At 42.4% G+C, this 14,882-nt stretch overlaps 1 protein-coding gene across 1 annotated transcript in view; it reads left to right on the top strand.

Moving 5' to 3' along the window:
• The first annotated feature begins 1 nt into the window (after window position 1).
• Window positions 2–14,882, top strand: part of LOC124555619 (elongation of very long chain fatty acids protein AAEL008004-like) — a 209,605-nt gene continuing 194,724 nt past the window's right edge. Inside the window, exon 1 of the mRNA XM_047129588.1 lies at window positions 2–107. The gene's annotated coding sequence lies outside the window, so the exon portion shown is untranslated. The remainder of the gene's footprint in view (window positions 108–14,882) is intronic.

The raw sequence follows: 14,882 nt of genomic DNA, 5'->3' as shown, positions 1-14,882 counted from the left end.
CGCTCCTCTGTCTGCAACGCACGCTGCGCCGCCCACAGCCACGCTCCCGCCACCGCCGCCGCCGCCGCCGAACCAGTACAGCTCTCCACCTCGCCGGCCGGCCACGCGTGAGTGATCGCTCTTTCTCTTCTTTCCGCTAAAAGTTACCAACACCGAGCGTGACAGTTGCCATCGCCATAGCTTCTCATTTCTGAGATACCTTGCAAGTCTATTAAGGAAGTTCCTTTCGTGCCATATCACCGCAGTTCTAAGTCTTCTGGTTGCTTACGACTTCTGATAAATAGTGATTTTTGCCACCTCAGTGGATTTTAACTGTATAGGACATTTTAAAATCGTGCAGTGCGACTGGTAAAATGCTTGCCACGCCTGACTAATCGATATAAAAAAAAATTTCTGACAATGAGTGACTAATGGTGATGGTGCTCCTGTGAACGGCTCTTAGACAGGTAGGACATTTTAACTGAATCTGGAGAAATTTTCACCAGTTTCAGACCATCAGTTCCTTAGGGCTACACACTTAATTGGATTACGATTCATAAAACTTGGTGCCTTTTTCGGAGATCTTTTCAGTGGTATTGTTGTGTCAAAACATTCCAAAGTGGCCGTTCGCCGTTCGTCTTGTTGCCTGGCGATTACTGTTCTAATAATTTCCGAATACTCAACAGCCTGTCGGCAGTGCAAGCATTAGTAACAGAGTGCCTTCTTAGCCCGACGAAGGATGTAATCTCCAGTCTTGAGATAGGAACCACAGAGTCATTCGCGGAAAGAGATTCAAGGGAACTACTAAAACTGAGCATGGGTAGACGGATCGTGTTTAGAAACTCTATTGTTCATATTTGAGACCACCTGGTTACGTCAACACTTTTGGTGGAATTACATCCCGACTGTCGCACGATTTCATATGTAACTTAATAAAGGTACGTATAAGCAACGAAAACGAGCCGCTTTAAAGGACCTACGTTTATTTGCAAGATTCCTTAGTCGAATTTGAGTCAGTCATAATGTTTGTATCAACACTAGTAGGATTTACTAAGAGTTACTGTACTGGAGGCAAACCACTTCCACGGACGTGCAAACTAATTTGTCCAATCATGCCAGCCTGCAGTTTAATGAGGACTACAAACTAAATGCTGCTCTCATCCTTCGAATGCGCAAAAGTATGCAGGAGGAGGAAATCAAATCATGTGAAGTAAACAACTCTTTCGGAATGTAGGAAATCGAACTCGAATCGCTGAGTTATCATCCTGGTACTTAAATATCAGGTACGTTCAGGTACGTAACTGTTCCCCGTTCCTCATAAAGCGGCGACCAGGACGAAGAGAGGCGGGCTGGATGCGTCAGACCACCAGTCCAGTCTTTGGAGAAAACTCGTTAGCTCTTAGCGCGCTACAGCAAGTAGGTCTAGGTCGCGGGAATCCAGTTTCCCTTTCATATACACTACCTCAACATACCAACCGTCTTCACCGTGCCTACTCCAGGGCGGAGATATGAATAACAGGAATGTCTGCGGTTGATTCAATTAATCCTCTAGATACTATAAGTGCTGCGTCCCAAACTGCACCTCAGAATAACACACGCATGGCCTGAGGTGACGCATCAGCATGTTCTGTTTCTTCAAACAAATCGCTGTCAGTTTCTTCTCGTTGTTTAGGTAAATGCTGAAGATTAACAAGGATGTATTAGGCAGATTTGAAATCGTTACCTTGTAAATCTTGCATTCCAGATCTCCCGGATGCTTTTCGAAAATTTACAGTCGCTTAACTGAGTAAGAACGGTCGCAGATTTCGCGTTCCTCACCAGCCTAAAATTAAAATTCTTCTGCAGTTATCGCACAGTTTAAAAAAAGTCTAACTTCTGAAACGTAATTTAAAAATGTATCGAAATAATTATTTTGTTTACCAGAGTTGACAGGCGCATCGTGGTGATGAATCAAACGCACTCCTAGACTTGAGTTTTCAACTGTTTTTCAAAGTTATGAACCTTCACAGAACTCGTTCACGAACTGAAACTGGATATAATTCTAATGAAAATGAGGAGCACGCTAAAAACGTTTGTAGATTTTCACCGTTCACTGTTACATAACGAGGCTCTGTAGACGTAAAACTTAAACACCATTCACGGATTAGGCCATAGGCCTGTTCCGATTAGTTGGACGCTGCCTACAACGCAGTGCCAGGAGTGAGCTATGATCGCGAGACCTGTTACCAGCACGTACATAATTCCTCCAGCATAACGACACTCTGTTTCCCTTTTATTTAGCAGATGATCTCATAGTCATGTTATATACGAAACCACAGAATCAATTTCTTCTTTATTACCTTCAGTAATATATCAGTTTACAACATCAAATGTGCAAAACCAAAAGTGAGTAAATGAACGTTTTAGAAATGATTAAATCCGAGAAGCTATTAACAAATATCAGTTTTCTTGATTCGAGAAACAAGACCCTCAGCGTTTCTGGGCAATGGACGTAGCTTGATAATTAGCACCTTAGTCGATTTTTTTTAGTGCAGGTCATGGATAAATACAAGTCGAGAAGAAGAAATTTGGTTTCAGCATTGGAGATCTGGTTACTTGGTCCTTTGTTTCATTTATTACTCATTTGACTTGATTACTAACGCATTCCATTTGCTACATCCGTCGCGTCACTCACTATTACAGTTCTTGTTTGAAACCACATCGGAATATTAGATTCACTCCAGAACGTTTAAGTACAGCTAACCATTTCTAATACGTCAGATATATAGGCTTTAGTATCTTATGCAGAGCGAGAACACTTGCTCTAATAGAGTCCTCATAGCATGGACCGATACACAAACGATCCACAATTCCATTATAATTCTCAATTGATTCGATAATGAGAAATCACTGATGCTTCACCTTTCACTTCACGCTACATAGATCGGAGCTTAGATAGTACATGAAATGCGTAGTGGTTCAATATTTTTTTCTTGAGCTCAAAGATAGTTGTATCTGAATTGTGTTGCATACATTCAGCAAATTTTGCACGCTGGCTTCTTTTCATACGCACACAACAAGATTATAAAGAAAATTTGAGACTATCGCAGTCATGGTCTGAGTGGTTTATAGAAATTACGAGAAATTTGATATGGTACATAGATCTTTACTCTATTGCACGATTACTTTATTCCACGTTACTCTGGATAACTCACAACGAACGCTGTCGTCGCAACACTTCGCCCAGTTACTTCTCAAGACGAAAGGTGATACTTGCACATAAAAAAGTTTTGGGCCGTCTTCCACGGTCTCTGGGTAACAGTGATCGGCACGGCTGTCCGTATAGGAATTGGATTTATGTATGTTCTACTTTCATCTCATAACAACAACACCATTTTGTTAATATTGTTCGTTTACTACATTCTGCAAACAAATTCTCCAATGTGGTATATGCGTACCGTATACGGACGCAAAATGTAACTTTTGTTACATGATGATTGGTGGAACGTATCGGAAGAGAATACAGACGTCGTTTTACTACCCGATTAACGACTTTTCTCGGATCCTACCCAGAATATTATGTACTGTTTGGTGTCTTCCACGATCGTTGCATTGTGGTACCACTTTCCGCATTTCCCTTAACCGCTGGAACAGTCTCGGACGAGTAGTGTGAATCGAATGTCTCTTACGTTGGTACTTTGTCCGATACAATCAGTCAGCTCCACTACAATCTTAGATGAAAATCATGTTTCCTAATTCTGTAATCTGGTGCAAGGCATTTCCACTAGCACTGCAGTCTGTACACAACAAGTTGTAAATACAGACAGAAATTTACTTTAGGATGGCTATGACCTTGTACACCTCATTTCATCTGCAGCGCATTATACGACTTTTCTGTCACCACACGCCAGTTTATTACATCGGAAAAGCAACGATTCGTTGGCAGCGTTACGAGCCATAACGCTTTGCTTAGTAACTTGCAGCTCAGTCGCTTCCGGATCAGGGTTTCCTTCTCTGTAAGTCAGTTTCATCATAATGGATACACCCTGTCTAAGTTCCTTCTCAGTCAAAGAATGTCTGAATATTCCAATAACTAACTGCGAATTATTTCCTTAAAAAAGTATTTGAAAATACGTTTGAAGGTAGAACTACTCACCCATACACCGCAATAGTCATCCGCTGAAAGTGAGAAAGTGCTGGATGTGGTCTTAGTGAGCAGTAAGAGATCACTTTGAAGGCAGAAGATAGTTGACGGCAGTATGCAATTCAATCACGGATCTCAGTGAGCGCAAAGAAATAATTTCTTTTATTTCCTCATTTACTCTAAATTGCGATGAATGATGAGAACGTAACATCCGATATTTGTACCTTGTCTCTTGTCTAGTTTTATCGGTTAAATACTATCTTTTGCAACTGTAATGAAAGTCTCATTAAGCCCGATTCTAAATCACCTCTCGTCAGGCTTATTTATTGTCAGGTCTTATTCTCACAGTTTTCCAATTACAAATTTTCTATGGTTATTTGAACAAGTGACGCCACCTAAAATCCTAAGCTAATAATACCCACCACTCTCCTAGTTCGAACAAGTATGCTATCTCTAAGTGCCCTACTTTATCAGGTTTAGACGAAAATAAAAACCGCGGTTCTCCTGATAACTGTCGGACTCTTTCAGAAGAAGAATACGAAAAGGCGTTGCAAATATCATCGATTGGAACAAAAGTAGTGAAAGAAAAGTTACTTGTTAAGGCATCTGTTTGGGAAAGGTATCATTATGCATAAAATGTTTGCTGACAATATCGTGTGACGTTTCTCAAATGTGAAAAAAGAATCCGCTGTCGGGAAGACTGCGATTTGTACACTCGACCTTGTCTCTTGTCTAGTGCTATCTTTTGCAACTGTGACGAAAGTCTTGTTAAGCCCAATTCTAAATCATCTCTCGTCAGGCTTATTTAATCCTTGTGAAAATAGGGTTGTTTCTTTCGATAAAGCAGTAACCGCTGACATTCTGCCCCCTCTACCATCTCTCCCCTCCCCATGCCACCATCTTTGCCAAACTGTGTTGTACTCGGATCCCAAAGGGGACTATGGCCGCTTTAAGTGTTTGTGGCGCATCTAAAGGGCGTACAGAATGTTGCCAACTGTAAGCTTAAGCCGATATGGGAGCTAGCCTTGATTCTGTACAGTGCTCCGTGCAACAATCGTCCTTCTTCATGGATTTCGTTCCGGTATTTTTCCATCTCCGGAGTCCGGAAAGAAATGTTTGCTAGTTTTAGTCTTCTGGTGTTCTTTCTGAAATGTGATAATAACACACAGCGCAACAGCTACATCTGTCAAGCATTCTGCACAGGATCCGAGACATGTCACTAATCGGCAAACAGAAGACTGTCTTTCTTGTGTTGTATGTTCTAGTCTGACACATTCCTTAGATCATCATCTACCTTCATCTGAAAATAATTCTATTTTTATGATCTTATTCGTGAGTGTCATCCTGCAAATAAATTCACCACTGCAGTGTTTACAAGCGTAAATTTTGTTTACTGTTCTGCTTCTTTTTGTATGTCTAATATAAGCGTATGGTGGTAAGGATCTACGTCGAAGTATCGGTGCACGGGTGACGAGGCGAGTTATTATATTTCCACTGGAATATGTCAAAGTTAATGACATGAAGACGTCACAATGACTTGATAAGAGCGTTAAAAGAGAGACCGTGGCCTAGTCAAGGAAAGCATCAAGATATTTTCCTGAAGCAGTCTAGAGTAACTATGTAAAAATGATCAAGACGGAGTCGTGTGTGGTCTACTGAAGTAGCAACCAGGCAATACTGCTTTGTTACGCCGCGGACTCTGTGCCACATACTGATGTTTAGTGCTTCGTAATCATCAACCTGCTGACGTCGGATTCCCAACTAGCCTGCATCGCTGGAAACCGTTCGTCGATTGCGACTGCGCTGTTGTCGCAATGAGTTCACTGCTTCCTGTGCATTCCTTCACACATTCCTTTTATGTTTCATAGCTTTTTTTAGCTCACGGTTTTAAGAATGAAGGAAAAAGATAACTCAGGATTTCCATAAATCCCTAAGCACGAACTTGATAATCAGTGCAATACGTGATAAACGACTTTGTTGAAACATGTATATCCCCAGTTTAGTTTTTAGAAAGACTTGTGTTTCTCCTTCTTTGTGAACTAAGATACCTCTGAAGACTGAAGACTACGAATCACCATATTTATATCATTCACCTTCAATTTAACGACTAGAATAACCATTTACTCCAGTGTGAATGCTTTAATTATTGTGCACAACACACCAACCGCCATGCCTAGAGACATTGCCACATTTCTTATAACAACATTCACTTGCTTTATCTAGTTGACTAACAATTCGTCGTTTGTGATTCCTTAATTATACTGCTTTCAAACCTACCGGAGATTTGCAGTTTACTTAAACGTTTCTAGTTCTCATTTGAATGTTAATATCACACGCATAGAGAAGGCTTGTTATGTGGGGCACGAAATTTACTTGACCAAAAAACTCGGATGTTCTGTAGTGTTTAGCCGGCCGCTGTGGCCGGGCGGTTCTAGGCGCTTCAGTCTGGAACCGCGCTGCTGCTACGGTCACAGGTTCGAATCCTGCATCGGGCATGAATGTGTGTGATGTCCTTAGGTTAGTTACGTTTAAGTAGTTCTAAGTCTAGGGGACTGATGACCTCAGGTGTTAAATCCCATAGTGCTCAGAGCCATTTGAACCAATTTTGTAGTGTTTATTTATGGTGTTAGCCGGCTTTCAGCTTACAAGGCCATCATCAGAAAAAAAAACCTCAACTGAAAACCGGCTAAGATTAAGAGGAGTGCCGTAGAATAACCACAGTTTTTAAACATTTGTATCGACATACTCCACAATCTAACTTACAGTGTATGGCGGAGGGTACTTTGTGTACCCGTTTTCCTGTCCCAGTCCCGAAGCGTTCGCGGGGAAAACGATTGCTGGTAAGCCTCCGTCTAAACTCGGACCCCTCTAATTTTACCTTCATGGTTTTTCCGCGAGATGTACGTAGGAAGAATCAATATATTGGTTCACTCTTCTATGAACGTACGCTCTCGGAGCTTTTAACAGTAAACCGGTTATACAGAACGCCTCTCTTGTAGTCTTCCACTGTAGTTCTCTGAGGAACTCCGTGACGCTTGAAAATTTACTAAACAAATTTATAACTAAACGTGCTGCTCTCATCTGGGTCTTCTCTTCTTCCTCGATAAATCCTGTCTGGTACGGATTCCAGACTAGCGAGCAATACTCAAGCATTGGTCGAATAAGAGTTCTGTGAGCTACCTCAGTTGTGGGTGGACTACACTTCCTGAGGATTTTTACAATGAATCTCAGACTGCCATCAGACTTACCTATCGCCTTACGAAACGAAAAGGAAATAATTCATTAACAAAAATTGCACCACATCGTTATATTTTTCCTTATGTTTGTGAACCGCTAACATAATATTTACATTTTTTTGTAACATTTGGTGTGTATAGCTTGTCTGCAACGCTGTTATTTTGCCATTCTAATATTTTAATTCAACCCAAAATTTAGAAACAGCAGTTAGTTTTATTTCTTCATGGCCAGTAACTGACACCGTTTGAGGTAATATAACATCCGTAAAAAATTAAACGGGAAGTAGTTTAATGATGACGCTTGCCATGGAAACTTCTATTTTCACACACAGTCTGAAACTGTCCTACAACTTAATAATGAAAAAATTGAAACGGCACCATACTCAGGTTTTATTGTAAACAGTTTTGTAGTCACGTCGCCAATAAACTATGTACAATGCCTAAAATAAGTCTGTCATAAGGAATAAAAGAAGTGATCGAATGCAGAAAAATTCTGCCAGATCTGTAACCAGACAGGTCAACCAGTACGAACATAGTAGCTTGCGTTTCTGAAGTTCGTTGTACAAGTATGGTTATATAAACGCTCTGCCCTCCAGGTGTATTGCCCCCCAGTCTCTGCTGAAATATTTCTCATCTTCTGATTTCTCTGCAGTTGGTATCATGTCAAGATTATTTAGCTATAATTATTGTCTCTGTATAGTTTTTGCAAAACAATCTTAAAACATTTTTCAAACTCTTTATGTTGTTATTTCTCTGCAGATGTGTTTTTATATTTGTACGAAGCTGTTGCTCAAGAAACTCATATCAGATTTTTAGAAAAATACTCAACGTTTGAATGTGAGGCAAGTCCAAAGAGACAATATCCGAGACAGGCCAAAATACGATATTATTGCTGCCACTGAACGCCACATGGAAAGACAATAACAAGACATGAAAATTTAGGACACGTACAAAGGGTTTAGTCGTGCATGTGACAGTAAATGGAGTGGAAAATTGTCACTCCTCTGATATTACGTCCCATCAGAATTATCTACACTGTAGAGAATCATGCAAGAAGCACGTCTGTGCATCGTACAATCCAGTTTACATGCATTTTACCTTGTTCTAGAAATCGATATAATAAGAATCCGTTGAGTAAGTATGAGTCAGTGAAAGCTATATCCTTACACATTTCACCATTATTTCTCTGGCCATTAAAGCGACTTTTCCATCTGAAAAAGTTTATATATCTTAGAAACGTAAAGTTAACCAGTTTACGGATTCAGCGATTGTAATTTCGTTCAGACTAGTTGAGTAAGGGATCCAACAAATCGCTGAACTAAATTAACTTACCACCTGTAATAGGACTGTGTTATACCCATAGTAAGCTACGGCTTGATGACGGTTTTCGCCTTTATGCGGTGAGCGAACAGCTTGGGTGACAGCGGAGAACATTGCCACCAGAGCCGTACTGCCCCTGACGTAGTACGGTGACCGCTGGCGCAGCACACGCGACGCTAGAAATGCTGAATCGCCATGCGTTATTTCCCATCAGCACTCTAGATCAGAGACGTCGCCACTACTGCTGGAATTCCAGTGTACTTGCTACAAAAAAAATGGTTCAAATGGCTCTGAGCACTATGGGACTTAACATCTATGGTCATCAGTCCCCTAGAACTTAGAACTACTTAAACCTAACTAACCTAAGGACAGCACACAACACCCAGCCATCACGAGGCAGAGAAAATCCCTGACCCCGCCGGGAATCGAACCCGCGAACCCGGGCGTGGGAAGCGAGAACGCTACCGCACGACCACGAGATGCGGGCGGACTTGCTACAAAGGGAAATTAGCGCCCGCGAAGATTCTCACGTTCGGAGATCTACAGTAAACTTACGCGATGACAAGACGCCTCTCAGTTCTAGCATTAATAGTTCTGAATAATCATTACTCATCCTGTTACCGCTACAATGAATGTGGAGATTAATCGTTGTGTAAACAAGAATATATCCCTGAAATTTCAAACTCTATAGTGAATGTTTCTCACGTGAAACACAGAAAATTAAAGGCGCAATAGATATTCCGCCAAACAATGCAAAGTCGTGAATAACCGCCCATTAACGATGAGCAAAAAGTAGGCAAACATATGTAGGTTCCGCCAGAGGTAGATCATTAGAGTGACATGAGTGAAAACTGCCGGCTGATTTACGTACTTTGCTCTTCCGCACAGTACCGTACTTTGATTTTCAAGGTTGTGTGAAGTGAATTGTAATGTCAACGTACGAGAAGACTTCACAATGTAAGTTACCCATTATTATGGCAGGCCAAGTAAGATTTACTGATTACTGCGATTCGCTTCAAAGTGACACACATGTATGAACACATTTCTCAACATAGTCGCCATGCCTCTGCGAACAACGGACGGGACGTTCTATCAATTCCTCGACGATCCGCTCCTCGGTCACAGAGCCATACGAGAACCACTGTGTGAAAGTCCTCGTCGTTGCAAAATCTCTTTTCCCCTAAATGTTCGTCCAGCTCGCCGAAAATATGGAAATCGCATGTGCAATATCTTGACTTCCCGATCAACATGACTCTCATCTCTGCGTACTTGGGCAACTCGTGGGCACAGTTACAGTACGCCTGGACGCGACATTGGATTAAGTGCACATACCGCCAGAATTTCGAGACGAACCTGTCTGCAGTTTAGACTATTTGCCGACAAGAATCGCACTGTCCCGCGTACTTCAACTTCGGAGTACGTTTCCAGTTGCCGCAGCATTCTACTTCCACTGTGTCATCCATCTGTTATCCGCACCACAGCAGAACTGTTCAAATGGTTCAAATGGCTCTGAGCACTATGGGACTTAAAATCTGAGGTCATCAGTCCCCTAGAACTTAGAACTACTTAAACCTAAGGACAAATGGTTCAAATGGCTCTGAGCACTATGGGACTCAACTGCTGTGGTCATAAGTCCCCTAGAAATTAGAACTACTTAAACCTAACTAACCTAAAGACATCACACACATCCACGCCCGAGGCAGGATTCGAGCCTGCGACCGTAGCGGTCGTGCGGTTCCAGACTGTAGCGCCCAGAACCGCTCGGGCACTCCGGCCGGCTAAACCTAAGGACATCACACACATCCATGCCCGACCGTAGCGGATGCGCGGTTCCAGGCTGAAGCGCCTAGAACCGCCCAGCCACACCGGACGGCTGAACTATTTCTACAGGAAACGCAGAACATGTACTGTCTCCTGATCATGCACCACTCTTGCTGCACAATGGTCCTTAACATGGGACGATATGTGTAACTTACTTTCACAAGTCCGTGGGTAAATGATCAACAAAGTTAAAAGTATTCCGGATTTTTAATGTGGCAAATAAATTAATGTTATCTCATTAAATTCTTCCGGATGTAGTGCCACGTAATCTTATATTTACATAAGATGTCTGAAAGACAGCAGTAATAGTTTCAAAAATAAACTGAAATCATATCCCCTTGACAACTCCTTTTATACCATAGATGATTTCTTGAATGGGAATAAATAAATATATACCTATAATATCCTAATTTTGTTCCATTTAAGGGAATGAGGTAGGTTATAAAAATCTGAATATTTTAAGCTTTTCTAAAAAAAAAATCCTTATGCACTTGACATGTTCCACATCAGAACGGTCACTGCACGTTTGATCAATTTAATGAAAGCATGAAACATTAAAAACGAGTCATGCATATAAAATTCAGTCATTGTGTTGTGATAAAGAAATACAATGTGGTTCGGTTCCTTTTTTTAAAAAATTTTCATTTAACGTCATTTATAACCTCAGAGTTGTGCACACGTAAACGCCAAGCAAAAAAAATTGTTCAAATGGCTCTGAGCACTATGCGACTTAACTTCTGAGGTCATCAGTCGCCTAGAACTTAGAACTAATTAAACCTAACTTACCTAAAGACATCACACACATCCATGCCCGAGGCAGGATTCGAACCTGCGACCGTAGCGGTCGCTCGGTTCCAGACTGTAGCGCCTAGAACCGCACGGCCACTCCGGCCGGCAGGTCCAAACACACACACGTTTATTTAACAAACAGAATCACAATTATTGCAGTGAATTCGCCTTCATAAAAGCTTAAAAGCGAAACCAATCTTAATATTCCAATACTTTTGCACTGACCGTACAGTAACATTCGAATATACAATTTTCTGGAGCTCAGCATTTGTGTGGCGTGCTAATACTGATACGCCGTGCGCTGCAATTCTTTCCCTTTTACTGTATGGAAGGAATTTTACTTGCAATAATCTATACTATGAGGCAAAAGGGAGATGGGAGATGGTCCCTGCCTTCAACTGAGAAGACATTTATCGAATACCGAATACTTTATCTGTGTCATATCTACGAATGAGCAAGAGTGATTAATGAATATTAAGGCAATCCATCACTTAAAAGAGGATATCCTGATCTGCAAATATAGGTAACAGACTCCGGAATGTACGTGTTGCAGAGTACGGATTAGTTGGTTGTTCGTTGCTTTCCTCTGTCAGCCATTACACTGAGTGCTGTGGGACTGTTTGTTTGCTTGTCCGAATTGTAGAAGTTCTCAGGTTCCCATACTCAGCCTCCCAGTGGAAGGTAACAAACGGAAATGTTGCGCATATATGCACACTGCAAGAGAAGCGAGTTTGTTGTACTCTTCTGCTGACAATTTCAAGGCATACACTGATAATGGATCAGTTCACTTGATAGCATGTAAAGCATGAATAGTACAGATATCGTAGTCATTAACTGCGGGCCTTATAAATCATAGGTATAATTTGCAACTGCTTGGAACACAGTATCCCCACTTCGTGCTGGTTCTTTATTCTATTGCATTCTTTCTCCGAAGGGGAGACGTATTCGGATTGTAAAAACGTTATACTTGGCATTCTTTCCATTTTCTTTGAGTACGGAAGTAGCTCTCTTTGTTTATCTTCGAAATACGATATGGCACGGTAACAAGGACCGATCACTAGCGCGCAAAACTTAAGGACGAGGCTAACTTTCGCATTATATTTCACTGCCAAGTAACATAGCTAGCTCTGACCAAACGAGTACATAGAAAGAACTGCCGCAATATAGTACAGAACGTAACTGGAAAAAAACACACAATAACACGAACAGAAATAACATTTCGTTCGAAGGTAATAATTACACCGAAGTTACCGCGATTTACGATGGTACACTCGACATCACAAAGGGCGGAACGTGATTCGTAATAGGGTGTGTAACCACCACGGACAGCAATGCATACTCTGCAATGTGCGCTCATGCTGGCCACAAGGTAAGTAAAGAGTTGTTGCCGCAGGGCGTTCCATTCCCCCCACTAGCGCGGCTGACAACTGCCGTATGGTCACTGGTCCCTGTGGACGAGCAGAAATACGTCTCCCCGACGCATCTCGTACGTGCTCGACGGGGTTTAACACCGGGGAACGGGCAGGCCAGCCCTTTCGTCGAATATCCTCTCGTTCCACCTGCACATTGTCAGATGGCTCAGATGGCTCCAAGCACTATGGGACTTAACATCTAAGCCGCGCGGGATTAGCCGAGCGGTCTCAGGCGCTGCAGTCATGGACTATACGGCTGGTCCCGGCGGAGGTTCGAGTCCTCCCTCGTGCATGGGTGTGTGTGTTTGTCCTTAGGATAATTTAGATTAAGTAGTGTGTAAGCTTAGGGACTGATGCCCTTAGCAGTTAAGTCCCACAAGATTTCACACACATTTGAACATTTTTGAACTTAACATATGAGGTCATCAGTCCCCTAGACTTAGAACTACTCAAATCTAACTAACCTAAGGACATCACACACATCCATGCCCGAGGCAGGATTCGAACCTGAGACTGCAGCAGCCCCGTGGTTCCGGACTGAAGCGCCTATAACCGCTCGGCCACAGAGGCCGGCGCACATTGTCATCCATAAAAATGAAGCCATGGTCGAATGCACCCCTCAAAAGACTCACTTAGGGAACGAGCACAGTGTCATAATGGTACGTCAAGAAACGCTACTTAGACTGAATCTGCTCTCATCCGTAAAGGGCACGGGAACCCACTCTTCATTGGACCAGTACCTACGCTCTTGACACCCCCGCAAAGGGTACCGCCTGCGTGCGGGTGTCAGCGGAACACAACGTACCGGCTGTCGGGCAAAGAGATGAGACCCATGCGCGAGATTGCGTGCCTTGCTGTCTTGTTAAATGTAGCTGCAACTGCGCTCGCTGTTTGATGTGGGCTACCTCTTGCCTGTTGCACAATGTAGCGGTCATCTACTGTATCAGTATTAGCTGGCCATGGTCGACCATTCCCTCTCCTTCAGGCAGCGGTGCTTATGGTTCGGAACGTTCGCCATGCACTTGAAACGGTGCTGTGAGCGGTACCAAACTCTTGAGCTACACTTGTCACACTTCGTCCTTCTTCCAGTTTCCCGATGATTCTTCCCTGTGTGAAGTCATCCAGATGTTGTCTCCGGGCCATGCTCTAATGAAGAACACCACCACAGCACACCGTAACAGCTCACTTATTGACACACACTGTATTTTCCAGTTTCTTCAACTCGATTGCATTGGAAGGCCAGCCTCATTTGGCGCTATACTCACTCTGACCTCATGCCATGTGATGTTCAGCTTTCTCTGCACAACTGGGAGACGTCTGGCACACACTTAGAGAAGCTTCGTTCATATTCATCGAGTAGTTACTATGTTATCGTACTTTCTCTATCTCGTCCTTAAGTTTTACAGAGAAATGTAGTATGGGAGAAAGGGGAGATTTCAGCTCACTAGCTAAAAAACACTGGATTCGTATTCAGAAAGACCGCCTTTCGAATTCCATCAGGCTAAGATGATTTAGGTTTTTACGTGTTTTCCCTCAAACCAATTGAAGGAATAGTTCTGTTACCTCTCCATTGACCATGTGGTCAGCAGAAAGTGAAACAGAAAACTTATTTTCTTCGTAAGACATTCACTTGGTCTGACAGACATATTTGTTGTTTTCCCCTAGGCACATGCTGCGGGATACATCAACCACAAACATCATAGGAAGCTATATTTCACTACATCAGTTCGTTCTCTGGACTAGGTCTCAGTTTCATCAGTTTCATGCAGCATATGAAATGGGTCTTAAAGATAAAATTACTGTCTCGCGTTGCATATGTCCGTTCAAACATAGGATGTGCCAGTACACAGCGAGGTGACAGAAGTCATGGACTACCGATATGTACACATACAGATCGCTTACACAAAGTACAAAAAGGTAGTGCACTAGCGAAGCAGTCACTCGTACTCAGGTGATTCATGTGAAAAGGTCTCCAAAGTGATTATGGCCGCAGGGAGGGAATTAACAGACTTTGAAAGCTAAATGATAGTTGGAGCTAGACGCATGAATTTTGCATTTTGGGAATTGTTAAGGAATACATCGATATCCATAGTGGCAACAGTGGGCCGAGAATACCAAATCTCAGGCATTACCTTTCACTATGGACAATGCAGTGGCCGATTGACTTCACATAACGACCGAGATCAGCGGCGTTTGCGTGAA

This window comes from Schistocerca americana, chromosome X, assembly GCF_021461395.2.
Source record: "Schistocerca americana isolate TAMUIC-IGC-003095 chromosome X, iqSchAmer2.1, whole genome shotgun sequence".
Classification (NCBI taxonomy): Eukaryota; Metazoa; Arthropoda; class Insecta; order Orthoptera; family Acrididae; genus Schistocerca; species Schistocerca americana.
This window is presented reverse-complemented; position numbering and strand designations above follow the sequence as displayed.